The sequence below is a fragment of the Misgurnus anguillicaudatus genome, chromosome 15, assembly GCF_027580225.2.
Source record: "Misgurnus anguillicaudatus chromosome 15, ASM2758022v2, whole genome shotgun sequence".
Classification (NCBI taxonomy): Eukaryota; Metazoa; Chordata; class Actinopteri; order Cypriniformes; family Cobitidae; genus Misgurnus; species Misgurnus anguillicaudatus.
In genome coordinates, this window is record NC_073351.2 from 5,885,891 (window position 1) to 5,913,374 (window position 27,484).

At 38.0% G+C, this 27,484-nt stretch overlaps 1 protein-coding gene across 1 annotated transcript in view; it reads left to right on the top strand.

Moving 5' to 3' along the window:
• The first annotated feature begins 9,063 nt into the window (after nucleotides 1-9,063).
• Nucleotides 9,064-27,484, top strand: part of sema6d (semaphorin 6D) — a 156,629-nt gene continuing 138,208 nt past the window's right edge. Inside the window, exon 1 of the mRNA XM_055173434.2 lies at nucleotides 9,064-9,080. The gene's annotated coding sequence lies outside the window, so the exon portion shown is untranslated. The remainder of the gene's footprint in view (nucleotides 9,081-27,484) is intronic.

The window sequence follows — 27,484 nt, forward strand, 5'->3', positions numbered from 1 at the left end:
GAAGTGTAACACTGAAATCTGTATTTCTCCCATCTCAGTGGAAACTGAGAGAATGATGCATGACCATTCAGAAACATTACTTGGGTTCTAACGATACAAAGCTTAATGCAAATCGGTGAAGTGTCCCTTTAAGTTTTGCTAACGCAATAAGCCTATATCATGGTCATACAGGCTAATGTACTCTACTAGTCCATTTATAATAGAGACACTACAGGTGGATACAGTAAAATTTGTATCTAATGTCATCATAATCACCACATGCAAATTAGGCGTCAACAAATAAAAATGCGACAAATCTGACAAAGGACAGCAGTTGACTAAGATAAACAAAATAACTAAGCCATGTCACCACAGATCTTTCCCAGTTAATGACTTTTCTTCTGAAATGTTATGTTTAAATATACAGATGAGCATGTTTTGGTTAATTTAGAAAAAAACTTTTAAATATGTAAACAGATGAAGGGTAATAGGCTTAAAACAAACACCATCTAACTGTGTATTTTTTCAATAGACTAAAATAAGACATATGAATGAGACATGAGTATGAACAAAATAAACCCAAATCTCAAAACTTGACATGAAAAAATGTCTTGAGTGACTTCCTAATTTTGCTAGTTAAAATACTAGAAGACCATGTCTCTTTGTAAACTGTATAAAATTTGAGTATGAAACAATTTTATGAGTGGAATTAAAATAAATTGGTAAGGACGTCATAGTGTCTTAACATATTATAAAATCTTGAAATACATTATTATAAGAAGTGCCTTTTGTCACAGACAAGAGATTAGGAATAATCAGATCCATTTTAACTCTTTCCCCACCATTGACCAAGTTATCTCGTCAATTAAGTGAAAAGATTTGCATGAAAAAAGTGTTCCTTCACAAAAATGCAATTATGTCAGCTTTTTGCTAAAAACTTTGTATTTCAAAGAAAAAAATACCCATATTTAAGAGTGTGTAAGCAGAGAAAAAATATAGATGAAAAAAATGAAAAAACAATTCCAACCATGTTTGTTTGTTTGTTGTTTGTTTAAAAGCAGAGGGTCTGTTCCTTCATTTGATATATTTGTATGTTTATAGATTTTTAAAAGAAAATTGTCCTGGAAGGCATTTTGTGAAACTTCTGTGAAAATCAGAAAAATGTTGGCGGGCAACTTAAAAAAAAAAAAGAAAGGTTGGTGGGGAATGAGTTAAATGTAACAGGTGAGAGTAGTAAGCTGAAATCTTTTTTTATGATGTGACCAACATCTCTCCTACTTAATTTTAAAAATAGTACATTGTGAAAAATGCTGTCATTATTCTCTTACATATCTGTGCATAAAATTGGAGGCATATAATTACATTTTAAATGTAATAAATATATTTACAATTTTAAATAAATATTATTCTTTTAAATATTGAGTAGATTGTGGTCCCTTACTGTGTAGCAATGTGTGTTTATATTTACAACTAAAACAAACGTTTGTCTTTATAAAAGTTCTGTAACATTTCATAAAGTTTATTGAGTTGGATCACGTGATGTTCGGTTGGCGAGCTTCAGAAAAGGTCACGTGATTTCCGGTTAGGGAACATAGGGACCATCGATGCTCACTGGTTTTTGCGTTGCATTGTGGGAATTTTTAGGGAACGAACGTTCCAGTGCACTGAACGGATTTTGCGATTGAGACAGCCCTTAAAATGGCGGACTCCCTGATCAGTGCCCTGACTACTGAACAAGGGAGCTGATTGAGACACACGGCAAGATGGTGGACAAAGTGAGACGAAGGCTGGCTGAAGGCTAACATAAGATTTACGTTAACTGCACAAGTCATTGAGGAAAAACATTATTGTGGGATGAAATCACTGCAGTTTAATTATTAATCTGAAATTTAAAACGTAACGGTTGCTTTTCCGAAATAATACCTCCGGAGGATGCAGCCTTTGTAATGAGAAGCAGCTAATGTTAAGCATTTATAATTCATTTAATTCTAAAAAGTATGGCTTAAAATAGTTTGGTTTATTTATATGTTTCTTGTGTTATCCGAACATTAAGACATTAGCTTAGCAACTTGGAAAATCAGAACCCTCCCATGCACTTGTGCGGAGCACTAGATGTATGACACACATAGGCAAAGTGTTTTAATTCAGTTATTATACTGTCTTAGACGGAAGCAGTGTACAGTGAACTCATTAGATTTTGAAACAGACCCATTGAGTGTTAGCTCTTAGATTTTACTATGAAGATTTTAGTGTGTGTATATGCTGATAAAGACATTGAGATTATGCATGGATTTTAAATGTCATAGAATCCATTGTTTTCGGCTTTTATTCAGTTCTTTTCTCTTTACGCCAGCCAAGCACAAAACACAGCCAGAGTGCCAAAATGGATTCATCACATATGCTAAATACTGTGTCTGTCAGAAGAGAAATGATTTAGTAGCACGCACACACACACACACAGTCGCCTGTTTGATGGCTGTATTAGCAGGAAGTGCCCCTCCCTGTGCCGTGCAGGGTAACAAAAGGGGGAGGAGATTCACTGATGTCTATTTGACCTTGCTCATTTACATATTCATGAGGGGATCTGAATACAATTGGAAGCGTTCAAACAAAAAAAAAAACACACAGAAACTCCCGTGATATATCTAGATGACAAACAGCGAAGCTTCTGGTTTATCTTCTACACCGGAAAATATTTTTCTATAGTCTTGTTTTTTTGTTGTTTTGCAGAGAGCAGAAGAAAACAAGCAAACGGTTTTGCTTTTATATGCCATAAACAGCAGCAAAGTACGAGTACGAAACTCAATCAGTGAATATAAAGCCTGCAGCAATTCTATGGATATTCGTCTTCCTGAATGCATTCCAAGCATATGCTTTATGATAAAGTGAATTCCTGAAACTATATGAGCAGAACGTTCATTCTCAAAATGACTGATATGCAATATGGGTTCGGGAGGGGCGTCAGAATGAGTGATGGTCCATCCCTGTGTGTCTACCCCATCAGTCTCTGACAGATGATAGATTCTGTGCCATTATTCTGTATCATATATGCTTTACCATACACAAAGTAGCCATCCTGTCTCACAGAAATCCATTGCCTGAATCCCAAATTGCGCACTGTCCGTTATGGAATTCCAGATTAGCATTAATGCATAAGTTCTATACTGCGAATGTAATATTAGTGTTGTCTGAATGTGGACTATTTTTCAAACAATTCTGGACTAAAAATTACAAGGTTTAAAATGATACTTTGCTGTGGATGTATGTAACTTTAACAAAGCTGTAGTGTATTGTTGCCACAAAGAATAAAATTAATATAGAAATGTAAAATAAATAAATATATTCTGCATATAAAACTAGGCTTATTGTTAAAACCATTGCCATTTTTGCATTATGTCATTATTGCATACGACATTATTACCACATTTCCACCCAAATACTCATTACAGTGATGTGCAAAAATCTCATTCTCTTCACTGTAATACTGGGGGTTAATGTCCTTAAACGCTTTGAAAATAATGTTACAATGCAATAAAATCTTAATGAAGTTGTCATTTTCTTCAGTGATGGACTGAGGATTTAAAGGTGCCAAAGAATGCATTGATACAATCTGTTAAATTGTTCAGAAATGTCCATTTACAACCCTAGGATTTGCGTTAAGAAAAAAATGGTCTATTATTACCTTATTTGAAAGGGTCATGAATAATAATGTTAAGCTCTGCTCTGATTGGCTGTTTCTTAGAGCAGCTCCTTCAGTAGCTCTGTGTGTGTGTGTAAACAGATCTTATTTGAACCTCTATCAGTAGAAGATACAAATTTTGAGGAATAATCAATTGTTTCAGTATGGACCTTCAAAACGTAACTGTAACGTCAATAGTAGAACTTCAGGCTAAATGCTAGCATATAGCGCTAACTTAGCAGTCTTAATTTCAATGTTGTTACAACTTAACATTGCAACAACATTGAAATTAATTTAATGTGTAATTTGATGTATTGTTATAAAAATGTAGTAACCATGTTTTTTTGTGTGTATTGATTTTTATTAGCAAAACCATTGTTTTACTACAGTAACCATGTTTTTTTTAATTGTTGAAAACACATGGTTAATTTTCATAAGGGCACGACTGTAACGTCACAGTCGGTGAAATGCTGAGATTGGCCTGTTTTCCAGCTGTCTGTTGCATTAACATAAGAAGGACTTTGTTTGAGGCTCATGATATGTAATTACCATGTAAAGAACTCTTATTATTCATCTAATACAATTTTACATTCTACACCTTTAAGCCACCCATGCCTGAGAAAAAATCTGCCATTCTTGCTTTACCAGTACAGATCTTTAACCATTATACTCTGTACCACCCAAGTGCCCTTATTCACACACACTTTATACATACTGCGTTAATAAAGCCTTGAGGCAACCGTTAATTAAACAATTAAACTTGTGTAAGAAGAATGGATTGAAATACACTCTGTGTGCAGTGTGTAATGTACAGTACATGTATGTGTGGTTAAAGGATTAGTCCATTTTCTTAAAGGTGGAAAAGAGGATGTTTGTTTAATACATTTTTGCAATATTACTTGAAACTGTCTTTACTAAATGATAAAAGAATATTTATTAGGTGCACTGAAAGTAATAAAATTAATATACGTCATCTGTGCATAAGGTAGGGCCTTAAAAACATCAGCCAATCGTTGACGCAATCATCGCGTCAATGATTGGCCATCTGGCTTGTCAATCACTGCCATTACGTTCCTTGTAAGAGATGTGCATGCTCCAGTAACTTTACACGAGTGACGCATGCGCATAGCGCATGAAACTCAGTCTTTAGTTTCGGTTTGTTTTCATTGTCCCTCCCGCTTTCTTCCTCAAATTTGCACCATGGAAGAGAAGAAACCTGAAGGAGGATGTAAAAAAAAGACTTTTTAAGTCGCTGAGAAGAGGAGAAAATTGTCAGAATAACGTAATCTAACCAGAGTCGTTATTGGAGAAACATTTCAACGCTGGAGAGCAATGAAGGAACAGAGAGGTGTCAAGACAGACGTGCAGTTCTCAAAAATTCTCCTCGACAGGTAACAATGATTATTCTTTCTTTGTGAAGTAATTATTGTTGTACTGTTATTCAGGTATATCGATGTTGTTCTTGTACTGTAGTTGTAAGGCAGTGACCAGTCTGCTAAATGCTAGTTGAAATGGGAGTAGCGTCGACTGATCTAACTTTACATCTTATGTGTTTATTATCATATCATTTCACATAATGAATGCACTGCATATGCCGGTGGTAAATAAACACTCGTGTTCAAATACTCGTGCACGAGTTTTGGAAGGCGTTCCCTAGAAATGAACTGTGAAGGAGGGAGGCTGTTCTTACGCATGCGCTTATTTAAAAAACTCGGTAACAGTCTTTGGATTCTCAGTCGGCGGAAACATCCTCTTTTGCGCCTTTAAAAAGACAATCCAGATAATTTCCTCACCACCATGTCATCCAAAATGTTGATGTCTTTCTTTGTTCAGTCGAGAAGAAATTATGTTTTTTGAGGAAAACATCACAGGATTTTTCTCATTTTAATGGACTTTAATGGACCCCAACATGTAACAGTTTTAATGCATTTTAAAATTACAGTTTCAACGGGGTTTCAAGGACTCTAAACAATCCCAAACGAGGCATAAGGTTCTTATCTAGCGAAAAAAAAGAAAAAATATGCACTTTTAAACCACAAGTTCTCATCTATCTCCGGTCATGTGACGAGCCAGCGTGACCTCACGCAATACGTCATCACATCAAGAGGTCACGGATGACGTATGCGAAACTACGCCCCAGTGTTTACAAGTGTGGAGAAAGAGGACCGTTCCAACGTTGTTGAATGTCGAATGATAATAATTAATGTCTTTGTGTCAGTTTACTATTTAAAATGGTCTGCAAATGTACGGTTTATATATGTAACACGTGACCTTACCACGGCATTGCGCAATTACGTGTGGTTGGGCTGGCGCGTCACAGGACCAGAGATAGACGAGAAGTTGTGTTTTAAAGTGCATTTTTTTTTTATTGTCAAAAATGACAATAGTTTTGCTAAATAAGACCCTTATGTCTCGTTTGGGATTGTTTAGAGTCCTTTGAAACTCTGTTGAAACTGCAATTGTAAACTGCATTAAAACTGTTAAGTGTTGGGGTCCATTAAAATGAGAAAAATCCTGGAATGTTTTCCTCAAAAAACATAATTTCTTCTCGACTGAACAAAGAAAGACATTTTGGATGACATGGTGGTGAGTAAATTCACTAATCCTTTAATGTGTAGTGTGTTATGTAGTGTGAAAATCCCAGTAAAGATGCACACTTAAAAAAAATATGCATAAAGAATATACACTCAATTGAGAAAGTGACGATTTTGTTGTCTTCAACTAACTGGATGGAAACGCTGCTTATTTGCAAACGTTTTATGTGATATTCCAATACATGCGCATAAGTATTATATGCAACGTTCAACATGATCTCACAAAGTTCCGTGGGATAGTCACGGAATTTTGTGCTCATTTTTCCGTGGCATTCTCACGGATCTCCGCATTTTTCTGTGGCCCTTCTATGGACTGTCTTTTTCCGTGGCATTCTCACGGATTGGTTGCTAGACTGCTTTTTCCTATTTTCAAGCCGTTTCCGCTTCGGTTTAGGGTTAGATTTGGTGTTTGCGTTAGTATGTCACTTTAAATATTGGTTTATACTATTTTTTCTGATTTATTCTTTTATATTTTCTAAACTTTAAACAATTGTTGCCTGGCGTTGGGGTTAGAGTTGGGTTTGGATAGGGATGTCATTTCATGTAAATCTAACCATAAACCGAAGCGAAAATGGTAAGAAAATAGGACAAAACAGTTGAGTAACCAATCCGTGAGAATGCCACGGAAAAAGACAGTCCGCAGCAGGGCCACGGAAAAATGCGAAGATCCGTGAGAACGCCACGGAAAAATGAGCACAAAACTCCGTGACCATGCCACGGAACCTCGTGAGATCAGGTTGGCAACGTTGGATGGAAACCTAGCTAATGATGAATGATAAAATCACTAATTACTTTTACTATTTAATTGCTAGTTGTCTCTGCATATTAAGCTGGGAACCTAGTTTTACATCGACAGAACACCACATTAACCAATGTTCACCGTTCATTTCTGATAGTGTTGGCTGTCCAGTCCTGTCCTCCTGGAGGGTCGCTGTCCTTGTCTAACCCTAATCAGACACATCTGAAGCAGCTAATCACAGTCAGGATTACTTGACATTTGCAGGTGGTGTGTCTGATTAGAGTTGGAGAAAAACTCTCGGCCCTCCAGGAGCTGGATTGGACTCCCCTGGTTCAGGATTCACCCGTTGTTAAGCTTCTTGTACTACAGTATTAGATGTGAAAGTGTTGAACAGATTTTGTATGTTTGCAGCTGATATGGCCCACAATGCATCATGTCAACACGTCACATGTATAAATTGTCATATCAGTGTTGTAAGGTTACTTCTGACAGCTGCAACATGAACTGAAGCCTGACATTGCTGGTCGCATACAGGTAGTGTGTGCACTCGAATGTTGGTGAGATTTATGCACCTAGTGGAAACATTTCTTCGTCCACGATGTGGATAACTGAACCATTTAAATTCTACATACAAGCTTACAATGTAAAGAATTTAAGGCAGTATGTGTGTGATAAAGACATACTCTATGCAAGTAAGCAACTTTGTTGATGTTTGGTGGCACTGCAGTAAGGGACATTTACATCTAATTTTACATTTTATTAGACAAAAATTTGTCTTTAAACTAAAATGGAGAGACTGGCCATCTATCCAGGGTGACCCTGCATGTGGCTGAAGATGCTGGAATCGGCTCCAGCCCTCCTGCGACCTTGGAGGACAAGTGGGTTTGGAGAACAAATTGATCGATGTTTACAGCAGTCTTACATTTGCATACTACCGTAAAGTATGTTTCGAGCATGTGTGTGTGCTTTTTGGAGTTTACTTGCATCTATATGTCTGGAAATGTGAAAATCGGTGGTTGTTTTGCAGACCTGTGGAATGCATTAATGTTTCAAACTTGTTTATGTCGCATCATCTCATTTGGGCCCTGAGGCGACCAAACAGGCCAGTGTCTCCTACTGACCCATTTCGCAGTGCCAAATGATTTCTGCTGCATGCTGACCCTTAATGACCTTTCTGGACGACTTATCTTGGGTTTGTGTCCCCGAGAGAGCCAGTAGGCAAAAGGGGGATGGGATGGCAGCGCAAGATTGTGTGTTGGTGTGCATTTAGCAGAGACTGCACCCTCAGGGCTGTCTGGTCGCCTGCCTGTGCCCATGGTATCGACTGAGTGTCTGATTGTCTCCAAACTGCCAGCTTGAGCTTATTGCGTTTCACAGTTCAAGAACAGCCCGAAGACAATGAAGATAAACCTCCAGAACCCCGCTTTTATTCTCTCTGTCTCTCAAACCTCTCTGTATGGCAAAGTCTGAATGATCATTTCATACCTGGACTCATTCAGTTCACATTCAAATTCTCTGATGTTAAAAGTGACACTATTTTAAACTCCTTAACATGTTCCCAATGGGACCGAAATAGATCAATTGTATGATAATGCACGACTCTGGGGAGTCTTCGCCAGTTAACCGCTTCGATATATATCGGCACACCGTATCGATTCGTATCCCTCTGTGCACACGTGATATTTCGGGGAACAAATAAAGTGTGGACGAAGCAACTGATCAATTAGTCTCGCATTATGTCCTTTTGTCTGTCACAGCTGAGCCTTCTTATCAAACGCTACCACACAACTTCCCCTCTGGCTGTCATCCCGAACCCGTTTCCAGAACCTGGCTTTATCAGAACCACTGCTGCAGTCGGATTTACAGTGTGTGTGCGCTGAGCTCAACTCCCAAGAGTTTAATGTACAAGTGTGTGTGTGTGTGTGTGTCTCCGCCTCGCAGCTGTGTTTGTGTGTGTGTGTGTCTTAAGAGAGAACAACATCATCTCTCTCTCTCTCTCTCTTAGTGTGAATGTATGACAGTCCAGCGTGTGGAGTCTGCTTTCTCTACTCTATCCATACACGCGTATCCTGCTGAAATCCATGAGACCGTAAGTCTATAGTATCCTACCATGCTTTTGATTCAGCTGTGCATGTGTGAGAGACCCTCCGAATGTCTCCGCTCCTACAACTGGTCTTTAAAGTGTTGGTGCCGGCTTGTGTGTGTGTGGTTGGTGTTTAATGGTGGATTTATGAGGCAGTTGGGTTATTAAGCGATTTGGGAGCTGGTCTTTGTAAGCAAAACTACAGGTGACTGTACAGTAGTTGTCACATCCAGCTAAAGGTTCGTGGACACAGACGCTTTTGTTCCTCTGTGATGTAAGCACGTGTTTATAGGATTGGTTGAATGCACACCTGAGAATTTCATGAATCTGCAAACGTTATCTCTCTGCTTATAGCCATACAAACTTTTTTCTATTTTTGTTTTCCGCTGCAGCCATATAAGCATTTTAAAAACAAGATGAATTTACTCTAAAAGCAAAATTGTGTTAGATAATAAGCTTTGTATTTATAGAGTAAAGCCTGTTTCCTTTTCCTGTAGCGTTTTTCTGCTTAAAACAGAAAGGATAATCTTGTTTAAACACAAACCTCCCTGAATGTTGTTACAAGACGAAATAATTTGCCAGTGTAGTAAGAAAAACACTTATTTCAGGATGCATTTTCTTTATTTTCGCAATTTTGCTCTAAATTCCAGGCAGTTTCTTGAAAACAAAATGTTTACTTTTAAAGGTGCAGTGTGTAATTTTTAGAAGGATCTCTTGACAGAAATGCAAAATAATATAAAACACTAAATTATCAGGGGTGTATAAAGACCTTTCATAATGAACTGTTATGTGTTTATTGCCTTAGAATGAGACGTTTTATCTACATACACAGAGGGTCCCCTTACATGGAAGCCGCCATTTTGTGCCGCCATGTTTCTACAGAAGCCCTTAACGGACAAACTTTTTTTACTAAGTTGTCTCCAACGATGACATGTTTGTCCGGTGGCGGCTACCGTAGCTTCTCTATGTGTTTCAAAAGCAAGAGGTGAGCAGTGGACTGAGCCGTTGGTTGCAATTCGCAACCTTACCACTAGATGCCGCTAAAATTTACACACTGCACCTTTAAGAAAGTTTTAATACATTTTTATGTATACAGTTCGTATGTTTTGGTAAATGTTTATGAGGTTTAGTATATTGATCTGTGATTTATGTGTGTGATAATCAATGGTAACAATACTAAATCTTGAATAATTAATAAGACTCATAAATGTCGGTGTGTTTGAGGCTCTAAATGCAGGGATGCACTTTAGCACTCCGAACTGGACCCAGCACCCAGCCAAGTCCTCATATGAGAAGCTATTACTGAATTAAAGGTGAACTGTGGTGGGACATTTCCACTGTGTAAGCTCATTGTGTTCATTAGTAAATCTATTTTAAGAGACTGATCTATATTCTGCCTCCCTCTTAATTCTCTCATTCAATTCAAACTTAAAGTGCTTTAAGTGCTGTATTGACGAAATTATGCTTCTGACTGTCATAAAATAGAAAAAAACAAAGGAAGAAATGTATAGAAATTATGTAAGTATGACAAGGCCAAATATTTATGGGGTGGTTTCCCAGACAGGGATTGTCTTAATTATACCTTAGTTTAATTAGGAAATATAACTAGTTTTAACAAACATGCCTTAATATTAAACATTACTTGTGTGCATTTTGAGGCAAAACAAAGGGCACTGATGTATTTTAAGATATGTCAGTGCAAGTTTTTATTAGATATGCTGTTTTGATTCTTTTGTTAATGTGATGTCACACTAACAAAGCCCCGCCCACAGCCACTGACTGACTGGTTAATTTCACCCAAAAACTTTTCTAAATGTGTTTTTATAAATATACTTATTGTCTCAGACTGTATTAACAGGAATCAGATCTATTTTTAACAGAAAGGGCTCACTGTCTGTTGGTAAGAAAGTGGGGCCCTAATTTGCATTTATAGGTACACACACAAAAGCAGAGCTTTTTTGCTCCCACCCAAATTAAAGCAATAAGCCCCGCAAAGCAGTGGGTTACCAGTGCATTTTATAACAGCTAAGGGGCACTGTTAAAAAAAACCTCTAGCTGTTATAAAATGCACTTTAACCCCACTGCTTTGCGGGGCTTATTGCATTTATAAAATCATATTACTTCATATGCATAGCAGGATTTCATAAAATAAAACACAAAAAAGCTGTAATCATATTATTACAAATTGTACCCTTCCGCCAAACAAAGTAGTTCCTCAGGATTAAGGGTTGCTGCAACAGAGCACAGTTCCCAACCAACACAGATGCAGCAAAGACACAATAAAAATATGATTAAAGACGGTGGTGTTTATTTTTATAAATCAACATTCATCTAAAATATACATTAACATTTATATCGTGCAACTGTTGAAGTGATAATCAAATATGCGTGGAAACATGCTTAACTTTAACTCTTTCACCGTTCCCGTTTTTTTTTAAGTTGCCACAAGTTTTAGTTTAAAGGCTTCCGGAACATTATCTTCTTTAAATAAACATAAAATATCAATTGAAAGAACAGACACTCCGCTTTAAAAAAAAGTTTCATCCTACCTTCATCTGTTCTCTTATCACCTCTCAAATTTTCAGCTAAAGCGGAGATAATGCCATTTTTGTGAAGAACTTTTGTAAGAGATGTTTTTAGTGTTGAGTGAATGCGTCAGTGTTTAAGTTGGGTAAGATCGCCACCCAGTGGATAATATAGGAAATACGGATTTGATTATAAACTCCACAGGGAGCGTTTTCTCTTTATTGACGAGATGACTCAACAATATTTATTGACATTTATCTGGATATCGGCATTAATTGTACAATTGTAGACAAATTAAAAATATGATTAAAGACTGTGGTGTTTATTTTCATAAATCAGTACGTAGCAACAGTGGCGCAGTGATACTTATGTAATGCGGTCTGAACCGTGGGGTTAACCGGGTATTTTATCACGGCTTAAAACGTGTTTCAACCAATCAGAATGAAGAACCAGAACTGCCCGTTTTATAAAGGGGCATTTTGAACATGCTATAATAAATGATCTGTGGGGTATTTTGAGTTAAAACTTCACAGACACACAGGCACACCTGAGACTTCACAGATTACATCTTGTAAAAATGGGCATAATATGTGCCCTTTAAATTGAGTCTGTTTTTCATTTCTGTGCATGTTTGTGTATTTGGTTGCCAGGTCTTGGTTAGAGCAGGCAACATCCATATACTGTCCGTAAGCTTCAGAACCCACCCAACCACATTCACATCTGATGAATAAAACATGGCATTGAGATTGTGTTGAGTGCAGCCCGGCAGCTCGGTTGACCCGTTTCTGAGGGCCATTTACAGGTGCCGACTAATTTGGGTCGCTTTAAGCGCGTATAAAAGATTTGCTGAGTGAATCAGCAGGTCCAGAACGATCCAGCTCAGGTCCCTAGACTCCTTCAGCTGAGGGAAATACAAAGAAGGAAGACGTTCAAAGGAAGTCGATGTTTATTCCCTTGGTATCTTGCGTTCTTTCTCGCTCTATTTCTTTACCTCTCCGCTGTTGTTGAGAGGATGTGTGGATTTTTGGAACATACACATTGTCTTCGTGTTTTCTCCTGTGTGAAAGCAAGAGTTTACCCCTAAGTGAATATATCTTTATTCATTTACTCATCTCTGTGTTTTGCCAAACCTGTATACTGGTATTTTTATTTAAAAAATCTTTTATCTCTTTTTCACAGGCTAGCACATAAATTTATCAAGTCCTCAGAATGACAAAGCAGCCAATATGTTCCAGTTGTCCTATACAATAGCTTAACATGTATTAATTTAAAAGGGGAATCTAGTGCTAGTGAATGAACCCTAACTTATTATTAATGCTGTTAAAGCAACACTATGTAGTTTTACCTTTAAATAATGTCTCTAAAATTATTTTAGTGATAGAACAACTTTTAACTGGACAAATTGTACTGTTGCTGCAACCTGAGCAGCCTCCTAGCTTCTACAAGCACACTCTGAAAGTGGCGGTGGAGGGTAGGAAACACAGCCCCACCCCTCCCCCTGCCTGCAGAAGAGTGTCTGATACCAGGCACCGTTGCGCTTTTCAACCACATAGGGGAGCAGTAAGTAATTTTACATGGAAACTACATAGTGTTGCTTTAAAAATTTGGATTCTCATGCTAAACATGGGCAAAGTTTCACGTATGATGAATATACTCCGATGTGCCAAATACACTCCGTCAAGGTTCGTATACATTTCGGAAAGTTTGATTTTGAGTATGGCCCTGTATGAAGTCATAAAGGTTGGAAGTCCTTGTATGGGCGCTTCCCCTGGAATAGCGCACAAACATCAGCAAGGGCACCCACATCAAGACACTTTGTTCAGGTAATGAAAATTGTCAGCAGCTGTTCGGATGTTTTCAGAAAGAAGTGGTATAGCTGTATTTGTCTTTTTTATAATCAGATAAATCTAAAGAGATATGAAAGATGCAATAGATTAACATGAGATTGGCAGAAGCTATGTGTGTTAAGTCATCTTTAACAGATACTTTCATCTAGACCTTAATATACAGTGAATAATGGCTGAAATTTGGTCTGTGAGGGCACAAAGCTATTATTCATTTTAGAGATTTGTGTAAAGAATAAGATAAAAATATCAGTATTGATTGTCTTATTTTCCCCGAGGTGATGTATATCTGAGTGAAATGGCTTCTGAAATGAAAAAAAGTAGGGTGGGAGTTGAATTCATCCATCGAGATCTGACTGGATCGTTTGAAGTTGGGTCATGTTGTTATTTGCTGCAATCTTTTCCCAGACCTCACCCACCTTCCATACCATATGACCGGAAGTAAAGAGAGATCAATTTTTTGATTACAGATTATGATAGGGTGACCATACGTGCCATTTTCCCTGGACACGTCCTGGCAAAGATTTTGGGTGCATCCTCAAGAGGTTGCATTGGTCGAACACATACGTCATTGAGGTTTAATATTTCAGGTTCTATTTCAGAAAAGGAACTGTTACATTTCAAGGTAAGAATACAACTACAATTATTGTATGTCTTAAGAGAAATAAATCCTAATTTTATAATGTTTTTAACTGAAATGTGAGTACCTTTATGACGTATGCAGTCAACAAATGCAACTTCCAGAGGATGCACCCAAAATCCTGGCCAGGACATGTCTGGGTAAAATGGCACGTATGGTCACCTTAGATTATGATTTTTTTTAAATAATGAACTGAGGCGACAACAAGTCATAAAGTATTTCTTGCTCTCTAGAAGATGCAATATACTTCATTAGAACTTAATTAGAATTAATTTACAATGCAAATGTACAACAAGGAAAACAAGATAGCTTTTTACTTGTAAGGTGAAGGTAAAAGTTCCCGACCCACTCAGAGTTTGGTCGATGTCGGTTCTGAGTGATTAGCATGCACAATTGCTAGAGGCCATATATGCATGTATCCATCAGTTTCCAAGCCCACACGCTCTCTCTGAACAGAAGAGAGTCTTCCTGCCTTTTCCACCCCGCTGTCTCCTCTTCATCTCTTTCACAGCTTGTTTTGTTTGTCCGTAGGGATTAGCGTGTACGTCTTCCAGATTCACACTTTCCAATGTTGCCGTTTCTCCCTCATGTAAAGTATCTCTTGGCGGAGGTGGGCTGTTTCACCTCGGTGCTCTGAGCAAGTGCCCTCTCTCTTTCTGACTGCCAAACGTTTCCCTACCCACCCCCAGACTGAGCCCGTGCCAACCCCGCACATCCACCCAAAACCCGCCCCAGGGTACAAGGCCGTTTCAGGGAAGTATGGTAACATGACCTCTGCATCAAGAAGCAGACTTTTGTCCACCAGCATAAGGTCTGGTCCACATTCTCTGGCCAAAAACTGGCTGGGGACCATCTGACAAGGTCTGATCCAAAGATGTCTAAAAAGAAATGGCAGTTGTGTGGGTGGTGCATGACCCCCTCAAGTACTCTACTTAAATTTGGCATCTTTCCTGATGGGCACTCAATGATGGCCACAATTGTTTTTGAGCCAATTACTTAAAGGAATAAACAGGTTCTAAAGCTAAACAATATGTTTGGAGAGAAAATGATTTTTATTTTAAATGGAATTGGTTTTGGAAGAGAAAAAAGTGAAATAAAGAAAACATCCGGAACTGTTGAGGAACAAGCCATTTTTTTGTATGGTTTGGGGCGTGTAAATCTAAAATAGATGAGATGGGTGAATGGGCTCAGAGCGCACAGTGATTCATTGTGCATTTTACTGCAGAGCTATTAGTACATGTGGGTGGTTTCTGATTAACCAACCTCTTAATCACACTGTTTACCTAAGCACCTTTTTAAAGGCATTTTCCCCCCGTCTATCTCTGCCACTAACCCAATCTTATTAATGATCTATCGATTGGGTCCGGCTGTGTTCTGCTGGAGTCTTGAGGGTTTGTAAGATGTGCTCCTCTGGATGGGGCTGATGTGGAGACACGTGCTTTCTCTCATGGACGCCGCAGTAATTAGCCCTACTCAATGTTATGGCAATGCATCAATCAAAACCTCTTTTCATCCCGCCAGCACCGTGATTGGACTGTTTGTTCTGCCTCACATGGGCTACTGTTTAGATGTTGACTATTTCTGTGTTTTTCTAGAGCAGTGCTGATAACAAGTTGAAAAGAGCAGTGCTCCTTAATGATTTACATAGTAAACTGCCATGGCACCAAGCCTGAATCTCTTTGGATGGCACTGGATTTATATTCATTCAACTGTATATCTCAATGAGTTGAGGGATAACATTCTGCTGGCATTGTGCACTTTAGAAATCAAAACCTAAATGTTTTTTATCATGTTGACTGGATCCATCCCCAGCTGGTTCAGGAGGTCTTTCTGTGTGGAGTTTGCATGTTCTCCCTTTCACTGTGGGTTTGGGTACTCTGGTTTCCTCCCACAGTCTAAAAACTTCCAGTTTAGGTGAATTGGAGATGCCAAATTGCCCTTCCCCAACGTGTGAATAGATCAACTTGAATTGCCAGCTCCAATTTGATTGGCTGGTTGTATGCCATTTTGCGCAGTTGAATTATTGGCAAAGTTGGCTTGGAGCAAGTTTTGTATTTAGCACTTAGAAACATGTAAACATGATGATGTGTATCTGTGAAATCATCTTTGCAGACTGATACTTCTTTACTTTGAAACTTTATTTCAAATAAACTAGCCCGTAAATGGCATGCACAAAGAGAACAAGCAATGGTTGGTTGCTTTATGTGTTTATAAATTGATGGATTTTTACCAGAACAAGTTGGAGAATTTTTATGTCAGTGGTCAAAAGTCTGGAGGTGCAATACTGCACACAAGTTAACCTAAACTGAGCTGCCGTTATATTTTTTGTTGAACAGGTTCATTTATTTATTAAGTTATGGGTCTTGTAGAACAGAAGTACAACAAAAACATATTCGAAAAAGTACTAGGTCTAAACAAGTTACCCCTTCAGGTCTCATTTTCTGTGCATGAGCATCAGTGGGTGTGATTCAACGAGATTAGTTTTTGTTAGTGCAGGTGTACGTTCTTCTGTGAAAATGCAAACAGAACAAATGCATTTTTATGACTGAAACATTTTAAATAATTCAGTCATGATGTGGAGTTTACAGAGAAACCACAGACGTCTCTTTTCCTGTCGGTTCTGATTTCTGCTCTGAACCATCAACCTCTCAACACAACATAAAGGAGAAACAAACTCGCTACTATTCTGCGGTGTTCAACTAAATGTTAAGATGTTCCTTCAGATTTGTAGCTCCTGGAGTGACTTTGAGACCGCTCAGATGTGCCGGATCAAAATGGACCGCATGCGGTTCACAGGCCATGAAAAACCTGATGGTGTGAAACAGACGTTTCAATCGCTAGGTGAATGGCCCATCTTAGAGGTCACTCTAGCATTATATACCTCAGGGATGAAGTAAAATTCATATTCTCATACCCAATCTGAAAATATAAAAGGTTGTCTGTGTGAAAGTTCAGCCTCTGTGGCATTTGTGAAGCAAATGAATGTTGACAGCACAACAGAATTAGCCTACAACACAACACAATTACTGCAAAACACAATGGAATTAACGCACAACATAACTAAATAATTTCAGCTTAATTCAATTTCCAGTTCAATGAAAAACAGCCTCACCATCATGCTGCAGGTTATGATAGATTTTTAGCTCAATTAATCACAAAGTCAATGTTTAACAGGAATTTTGCAAAGAGTTTACAATAAAGTTACAATAAAGTTGCATTTGTTAATGAAATAGCTAACATGAACTAACAATGAACAATACTTCTATGGTACAGCGTTAGGGGCCGATCATACCAAACGTGTTAATGGCAGTTGCCTTTTTGGAATGATCTTCTATAGGCAGTGAGCGTTTTGCGCACTGTTTATGCACGCCGAACGCTTTGCTTTTTAAAGGGGCGCTAAGAGCAGAAAAGCACCCGACATCATTCGCATCTTTCCATTGTCCAATCTAATGAGTGTGATGGGAGTTTACAGTTGTTTGGAATAACATATTGATTTGAAATATTTTTTTGCTCATTTTTAAAGAATGCAGACCTTCTACGAGGAAAACTTTTGGCTTTAAGATAAGACATTTATACATATTTTACTATTTGGCTAATTCGTATGAATTCGGACAAAGTGTATTGTGCAAAAACGTACAATTTTTTAATCATAAAAACAATAACAAAACCCCATCCATAACTCCGCCCCTAACCCCAAGGTAACAGGGGTCAAGGCAAATCGTAAAAAAATTACTAATGCGTTCGTACCAATTAATACAAATTATCGTAAAAACAACAAAACCACGTAAAATACGTATGAATTGCCATTAGATAGCATTGGACATTGAAATGTCACAATCACATTATTTGGTTTAATCATTCGTAAATATAATGTTATATATGTTTTTAAAAGACTTATTTATATTTATGTTTTGTGTAATATTAAACTGTTATTCGTTTCAGGTGGTTGTTATCAACTGATGTTAATGTTGCAACTCGCCAATCAGAATCAAACATTTTAGAGTGCTGTGTAATAACAAAGATTAATTAATGATTAAAAAACTATATTACTCATTATTAGTTTATTGAAACTTTATTGGAAAGTGTTACCAAAAGTATTTTTCACAGCACTGATTTGAATATTGATAATAATTAAACATTATTCTTTTCTTCTTATGTAAATTATTTTTGTCAAAATGTAAAAATGTATCTTGTAGGTCAACACAAAACAAATCCACAGCTGTTCTTGTGTGTTTGTGCCATGAGGCATTGTATTAGGATGTGTGTGCCGGATTTTGAAAGTACTCTCTTGACACTGAGGTAAATTTAAACTAGAGCAACTTGTTGATCTTTCTCCACTGACAGGCGCTGTCTCGTCTTGTTTTTACATACTGTACTGCATGTCAGGAATGAAAAAGCCAGCTCACATAAAAAAAGGTTTTTGGGAAGAGAACCAGCACACTGATGGCACAGTTTGAGTCCCAAAATTCTTCTGAACACATTTCTCCAATCTTTCATTTCAAATTTTGATCCATATGAAGTTCTGCCAGTTCCTCTAGAGCTAGTTAAAGTAAATCAGTCTTGGTCTTTATTCACAGAGGAAAAGTAACCCTTAAACCCTTTTCAGATGTACAGCTATGGCTTTAAATACAGCTGGTGTCTTGTGAACGGGGTCCTCTGATGTTAAGTGGGACATATTGAGGTTCATATTCACCAATCTGTTTAGTCACAGCTTAAGTACAGACTTTAAACTAATACATTTATTTGTGACTGTCTGAATTTTTTTCCCCTTGCATATTGGTGTTAATCATCTTTACTTGTGAAATATTAACTCCTTTTCTATATTTTTAGTTTGGTGATGTTTTGATATCTGCAGACTTGCCTTTTATTGTGGTGTCAGAACCATTTACCGTGGTTATCAATTCTTTCACATTCTTCCTCCGTCAGCTCTGTGGTTTACTTGCAGCAATAAGCCAAAAATATTATAAAATACAATGTCAGTTGTGTAAATCGGATGGTTTGAGGCCTGCCTGCGCAAGCAGCGTTTGTTGCTTGTGATCACTATATCATCATAAATCTGATCTACACTAAAGCACGATTCAGACAGGATTCTAAACAACGTTTGAGTTTCAACGTGTCCCCCACAATATCAGTGTTTTTACTGATTCGGACGGGACTAAAGTCTGTTTCGTACGTTTTGGCGTCTATAATCATTTTAAATGTAAAGCAAAATTTCAAACATGTTATTTATTCATTTAACTTTAACTGATTAAAATAACTTATACAAATCCTACGTAGTGGCCTATGTGTTTATATAACTGGCTGCTTATAATAAACCCATAGAAATTAAGAAATCATGATGATTAATAACAATTTATTATCTTTATTAATTAACATAACCTTATTTTTGTCCACTCCGGAATGGTAGAGTTACTTACTGATATGACAGTGGGCAGTCTTAACTGTGCGTTCACACCAGATGCGGAAGATGCGGCAAAAAGCGCTATTCGCGTGTAGTTGGACGTTTTAACATTTTGGGCTCTATCTTACACCCGGCGCAATGCAGCGCAATGCGCGACGCAAGTGTCTTTCGCTAGTTTCCACCCTAATTTTCACGTTTAGCGCCGCGTTGTTTAAATAGCAAATGCATTTGCGCCCCCTTTGCGCCCATGGGCGTTCTGGTCTGAAAAACGAGGTGTGTTCAGGCGCATTGTTGGCGCGTTGCTATTTTGAGGCAACTAAAATAGACTACGTCATTGACCAACAAAAACCTGGTCTAAAGTCTAAAGTCAATGGCGCAATGTGTTTTATGTTATTTAAAGAGCGCATTAGTAATATGCGCCTATAAACGGGAGGACAACGCGGGTTTGCTTATCACAAAGTACATAAATGCACAGCAGCACAAAAATGCTTTAAAATATGAAAGATTAAAGGATTGAATTTAAGAGATTATTATTGAGTCTCTTGGACATATTTATAAATGAGGACTGATTATGAGACGTTAGAAGGCGCAAAGAGCTGCTTTACCTGCAGCCTGATAAGTAAATAAATGCTTTGCTTTAAACAAATGCGTCTGTTTTTAAATGTTTCTTTTTAATGCTACCTCACGGATTTATTGTATATGATGTAGCTGTGGATATGGCGAGATGAGAAACATTTGTAAGTAATGCTTAAAAAAACTCTTTGCTAAAAAAACGCTGTCCAAAGTGCTGAAACGTGAGGAGAGCCGTTTGTAAATTCTTTATCTCCTGTTTGTTACAAATAAAGTATTTTTAGAGTACAAACCTTTTCTTACATACTTGTAAATTATTTTTTATAGATATTGGATAGCCATACATTTAAAGCAATTACAAGCCTGCTTTTTACTTCCATGACTAAAAGAAAACGGGTTTTAAAGGTTTTAATAAAAAAATAACAATTTCAATATAAGGGAAAAACAACACATTTAACATTATTTAACATTAATCTTAAACTGGGGATCTTCTTCCTCCGCTTAGTTTTTCAGTTTACAAAGTCCGTCATCTAAATAGGGATTAGACATAGCGCCAGCGCAACTTGCTTTTAAAGGGAATGAGAGCTGTGACTCTCATTGGTTTACTGCACGTTACGCCCAAAATACTCCCATTACAATAGGACCTACCCTTTTCGACCATGCGCTCTGCGCAAAAACGATTTTTTCCGTCGTTAAATTAGCAAAAGTGGATTCGGACACGCCCATTTAGACGTTGCGCTGTGCGCTTTAGACAATGCGCTAAGATCGTTAAAATAGGGCCCTTTGAGTTTCTCGCTTCATTCACGCGTGAAATTCTAGTCATTCGAGACATTCACGCGTAAATTCGCATCAAGGGAGCTGCTTATATAGCTCAAATTGAGTAAACTTACCAGATTGTTCAACCTCCTCACTCACTTTCTTCTTTTTTCTATTTAATTCCTGTAAAAGTACGAAGATGTCTCATATAGCGATGATGATTGTACTTCATTGTTGTTGTTTTTTCTGCATCCGCTCGCTTCCTGTAATCACATCACTGCTAGAGCAAGGTCCTGATTGGTTAACATGGCGCAAAAATCCACAAAAGTTCAGATTTTTCAACTTGCGCGGATCACACGTCAACGTTCAATTTGCGTGAAGCGCAGCGCATTCCGTTATTCGCGCTTACCATAACAGTGTACAACATTTGGCTCGTCTTGATTTATTTTTTATTCTGCCGAATGAAAAAAACATTGATGTCTGAATGAATGGGACACAGGAAGTACAATATACATACGTTGATAAAACCTTACGGCAGATCATGTTGGCCAAAACACGAAAATAACGTGAGGTGGTGAAAGAAAAACACAGACATGGCCGATTCGGAAGGTAATCAAAACACAGAGGAAGCAAGATTCTCAGAGGTCAACAATCTCGTCCAAAACATTACCATTCCGGAGTTTAGAAAAATAAGGTTGAGTTTCTTACCTGATATTGATATTAAAGTTGCCAGTCTTGACAATGTATGAGATTTGGCTCGTCTTGATTTAATTTTTTTATTCCGCCGAATGGAAAAACATCCATGTCTGAATTAATGGCATGCAGGAAGTACAATATACGTGCGTTAGTAAGACCTTACGGCAGATTACATTGGACAAAACATGAAAAGAACCACGTTTTCAAAAGATATTGATGCCAAACACAGACACTTGCATTTAGATGGGATTCAATTTCTCATAGGACTTCTGAGATTGACGAAAAACAGTAGGCAAATTGCTCTGGAATTTTTACAGAGGTCGTAAGAGAAAAACACAGACATGGCCAAATCAGATGGGATTTAAAACACTATTTCTTTCTGTAAAACTAACCCTTACCGAAAAGGGCTAAGGACATAAACATATACTGTAACATGTGTACCTACCAAAACAAAATATGTCATCTGAGCAAGTTGGCAGCTTATGTGCAGCTGGAGATTCTTTTCTTTGTTTAATAATTCAAAATATGAATGACAGAACCCTGACATAATCTGCTAAATTAAACCTGACAGCTCAAGTGAATGCATGGAAATCATTATTGTAGGCTTGCAATCCTTCCAGCTCTGTTTTGAACACAGATTGTTTCCATTTAATAACTGTATTTCCTTCATTTTCAACACAAAATTACCCTTTAAATTGGGATATAAGAAGATATTCTAAAAATACATACAGCAGTTTTTACTCTGCCAATCAAAACAACATAATTACATGGTAGCTTAAAATCTCCAGTGTGCAATAGAGGATGAACCACTAACAATCATCTCTGGCTCCAGGATATGACATTTTATTTAATGATTTCAAAGAGAGCCGAGCAGTTTGTCATTTATATGTCATTGAACATTGCTCTTGCTTGCTATTTCATTAGATGTAAACCAAAACACAGGACCGAAAGTCTCCAGAGTGGAAAAAAATTAACTCAGTTGGGGATTTGATTTATGGGCCACAGAATGTTATACTTACCCCCTCCCTAAGATGCACATGCTGTTTACCTGGGCAGGTGACATGTTGGAGTATACAGTATATGGACACAGTACAGTCAGACTATTTAGAGGCAGAGAAAAGAAGAGCAATTGCACAGAGCCGCAGCAATAACAGCATGACATAAACCATTTAACAGAACATAAAGAACAAAGCAGGTTTCAACAACACAAAGCAAAGCTTTAATTAAGCATAATGTTAATTAGTGTCGGTGTGGTGGAACACTTGTTCTGTCTGATTATCAGCTAATTAATCTCCAGAGAGAACATACTGAGTTCAGAGAGACCGGCATGACCAGCGGACTGAGAGTTATAAAGAGAAAGGCACCCACTGATTCCTAATGAATAAACGCTACATTTGTGTACAACTGTGTGGTGAGCAACCTCACGCATGCTAAGTCAATCATTATTGAATCGAATAGAGTGAGTACAACCCTACATTGCTAGCCAATCCTTATCAACTACTCTCTGATACCCAAAAGGGGCGGAGTCCAGACCTTCCATCTCTGTATAACATGGAGTCTGTTTACCCACCTGAAAAGATCTTTGTCCCTGAGGCATGGGCCACTGTCTGCAAGACTCAAATGTGTGAGACTTCGGGATTCTTCTGGGTTTTTGGCTTATAGGCGGGGGTAGGGGTTGAAAGGGAGAAGCTAAATATTTTGGTTTCCCATTCGGTCGCCCTGCACTCCTCCATTACCTAAGAGTGCTGTTACGTAATCACTTTTTGAATGATAAATATGTCTTTTTAATGGAGGAAGGTTTTACTTCAGACATCAGGGCAAGTACTTGAAGGCGGATGTGGGGGCTTCGTTAACACATCAAAATACATAAGTCCTATAATACTTAGGGGCTAAGAAACTGTGCAAGGGATAAGGAGCTCGGGAAACACCAAATTCTTGACCTTTGTCAGTAACGACATTACTTACGACCGTAGTTGGCAAACGTTGATTTTGGGAAACGCACCCCAGAATAAAGCTTTCAACAGCCCCATGGTAAAAAAGACTTAAACACTGAGATTGGGTCATCTCTACACTCTAAAAATGGCTGGGTTATTTTTCACCCATGTTGGGAAATATTGGACAGAACACACCTCTGAGTTAAAATTAACCCAATGCTGGGATGTTTTACCCCAACTGCTGGTTTATTATAAACCATGGTTGCATAACAACAACCCAGCATGTGCTCTGTTCAACACTACCCAACATGGGTGAAAAATAACCCAGCCATTTTTAGAGTGTTGAGATGACCCAAAATTTTCTTCATTACAGAATCAACACTTCAAGCATAAAATTGCTTTTGACCCTCTTTGTCCTCCTTCGCCATTCACACTTGGGATTTGTGAACTTTATGGACTATTTTGCAAACAAGGTGGCCATCATTTCAACTTCTAACACCCCGACACTATCCACTGCATGGTTCTGTCTCCCACTATGTTGCTAAATGTTCCTGTCGGCCACTCCTTTGAGGCCACTTCTCATATGAGAAAATATACTAGTTTCCAACAAGTATTGTGTAACTCTTGCTCCTAACCCAAAGGGGTCCGATCTCTGGCATAGCAGTAGACCTTGGGTCCAGAATTGGAGATAAGACCAGACACTCTAAGCCCAAACCAATATCAAATCTTCTAAGGCTGAAACCACAAATAGACCCCAATAGGGCACTTTGTACAAAGTTACAATAAAGAAAGAGTAGGTGTGTCCAAACATTTAACTGGTAGTGTAGCTCCAAATGTTTTGTAATAGCTAACCTGAACTGTGGTTGAGGTGCTGTCCGAAATTGTAGGCCACTTTTGAGACCATGGCCAAGATTTTGAGTAATAAGACCCAGACAAAGTGGTATATGGTGTAGAGAAATCAAAAACCACAACCACAAGATAAACACTTACCATGTCAGAGCTGTAGTGCTAATATAGGTAACACAAGTTTGACTTTGGACTGCAACATCAATCTTTTCCCAAAGACCTCCCAAAAAGGAAAAAAACATATAACCCCTGCATTTCTTCTCCTACCACCGCTATGCAATGCTCCACTGGTCTTAGCATCTGCAAACAAAGAAAGAGTCTCTTTGGCATATCATTTTGAATGTCTGTACTTTGCCTGAGGCTTAATCTTCACTTTCAACACTGAACTCCTTTTCTTCGTAGTCAGGACCTTTGTTTACAAATCCAAGTTGAAGGTCACACAGCCATTATTCTGATTCTCAGACATCATGCCCATGGACTACTGGCTTATTTATGAGGTAACAAATGAGGAGTTTTGAATTTATTATATGATTGGTTGCATTCTACAGGATTTCTGCGAGAATTGTGTGTTGTGTTCTTTAACGGCATTCTGAAGATCGAACACAGACTACACAGCTTTTTATGTTTTTGTCCCAAGAGTTGACCAGTTCTCTGTTTTGGACCACATTTTGGCAAGCACCCAGTTTTGTCTTAAGGTTCTTACTTGCTCAGCTTCTCATCAAGACACAAGTTATTCCACAGAAAAAACGCCTTTCAACTTGTTTTGAATATTTGGGGCATGTTACTCTTTGTTGCTCTTTTCTCTACACTAAATTAAAGGGACAATAAGTAGGATTTACCCCCATCTAGTGGTGAAATTGTATTTTGCATTCAAACAAATAGTGCTCTCTAGCGCCTCGCTTTTTTAAAACGCATTGTAGAAACGTGTTTGTAGGCTAGTGCTTTTTGTCCCTCTCTGCTATTATAGTTTATCAGTATAGCCGAACGACATAGAAGCCTCCTTGGACTTACACGTTCAAAGTAAGTAAAGAGAAGAAATTTTAAGCTTATAAAGAGAAGACAGATCACTGGCAGAGGTCATTTGACACCAACAAGGACATATTTATGAATGAAGACATTGATTTTGATAAAAAAAAAACACTTAAACCCTGCTTACTGTCCCATTAAATATACTACACATCCATTTCCAGTCACTCTCAGAGTACAGTCTGTTTTTACGTGTATGCGAACATACCTGCATCGTCAAACACAGCCTTTTAAAGTATAGTTTATTTCACTCGTACGTGCACACAGATGTTCGACACATGCGCACTGCGACAAAATGCAATGCATCTCCTGGGCTACATACTATTTTCTGCCCAACCTAAGCGTACGTTTAAAAAATAAGGCTTTAAAAAATCTGGCGGTGCGCATACACACTGTAAAAAGGGAAAAGTTGGATCAACTTAAAAAGTTACTTCAATTGGTAACATCTAAAAATGTAAGTTTATGTCAATTTTCACTTTAGGTGAATTTTTAGGTGAAGTAACTTTTTAATTTACTTTTTACAGAGCATATGGGCGCACTCCTCTCTTGACGAGTACTGTACACGGACCCCGTGTGAAAATGGACCAGACTTTGTCCTTAAATAATTTATTGTTCTCTAGCTAAGTGGTTATCAACTGGTTTTGCTTTAAAGCCCAAATTTTCATCTGAAATTCAGATGTGACCCCATTAGCATTTAATTTTTGGTAGACATTTCTATGCAAAGTGACTTACAGAGTATTCTATCTATACATTTTTATGTCTCCCCCTGGGAAATAAAGTAATTTTTTTGCTGCTAATGCATTGCTCTAACATGTGTGCAACAAGGCCTCTTGACCTAACAGAAAACACAACATGTTCTCCCTTTGTTCTCACATGACCCACAATGCATTAGCTTTTCCATATCTTCTAGTTGCAAGTTTAGAAACTTTCATATTTAATTCACATTAGTGCAGGAAACTACTAAAGATGGCCAAGGAACCAGACTTAAAAGCAAAAGCATTCAGATAAAGCCTCAGGCCATACCTCTTCAAGACTCACCTACTCTAGATTACTCACCTCACACAGGGATTATTGTCTTTTTATAGCAGTATATCTATCAGTAAAATAGTTTGACCCATTTACAATGCCCTAATAATCATGTAAGTAAATTTACGCCATGATAAAATTCATGCGAGTATTCACCTCGACTTTATTTAAAGACCGCTGGGTGTGAGTGTTTCGGGTGTGCCCATTGGGAGGGTGCAGGGTCAGGATGTGGTCAACTGGCATGGACAGTGTTGGCTTCTCAGAGTCTATGGCAGGAATACCCCCACAAAACCACACCCAAGTGGACTAACACGAACAAACAGTTATGGTTACTTTTTCTGATATGCTCACCAGACAATAAACTAACTATCTAAATGAACACTGAGATATTTCCACACATTTCCACAGGGCACACAAGCTGCACAGGTTACACCATCATCCTGCAGGAATATTCTGCCACTGAGAATATCTGTGGAATGTGAAATATTGAACTCGTGTAATGTTTTGTTTATTTCTCAGTTTTATGAGTTTGGTTCTGCTTCACAAGTGTCATGTTGGTTTCTCAGAGGAGGCAGTCTGAATACAGAGAGGTCTGATCAGGTCAGATCAGATCAAGCTTGATGGAATATCCGCAGGGTCAGACTTCACAAGCACACACACAATCACATACAAATCTACTAAATCCATGTGTGTAAAATGAGTGTGAGAGAGACAGACAGTTTACTGTAGGTGTGTTTGCATTCTGCATGTTAGAGAGGCGTCAAGCTAATATCATTTTAGGTGTCTTTATTTTTTATGTTCACAGTAGTAAACATTTAATACATCGTACTTATTATGTACATGCATGTTGTACAGGGGTTAAGGCCAAATTATGGTCAATTTTTTACGCGAGGGTGCACGTCCTTAACGTGAAACATGTGTACATTGTAAACGTGTAAGTTTACATTGTAAACGTGTAAGTCGCACATGCGCCTACAGAGGAATGTACTATGTAGCCAAAGAGATGCATTGCATTTTGTCGCAATGTGTATGCGTCGAACGTTATAAAAACTATTCTCCGGGCTTTAGGTACAGGGTCAAGAATGTAAATAGATACTTTAAATGCAAGTACAATCTAACAATGTGCATGTACACAATTGTATATA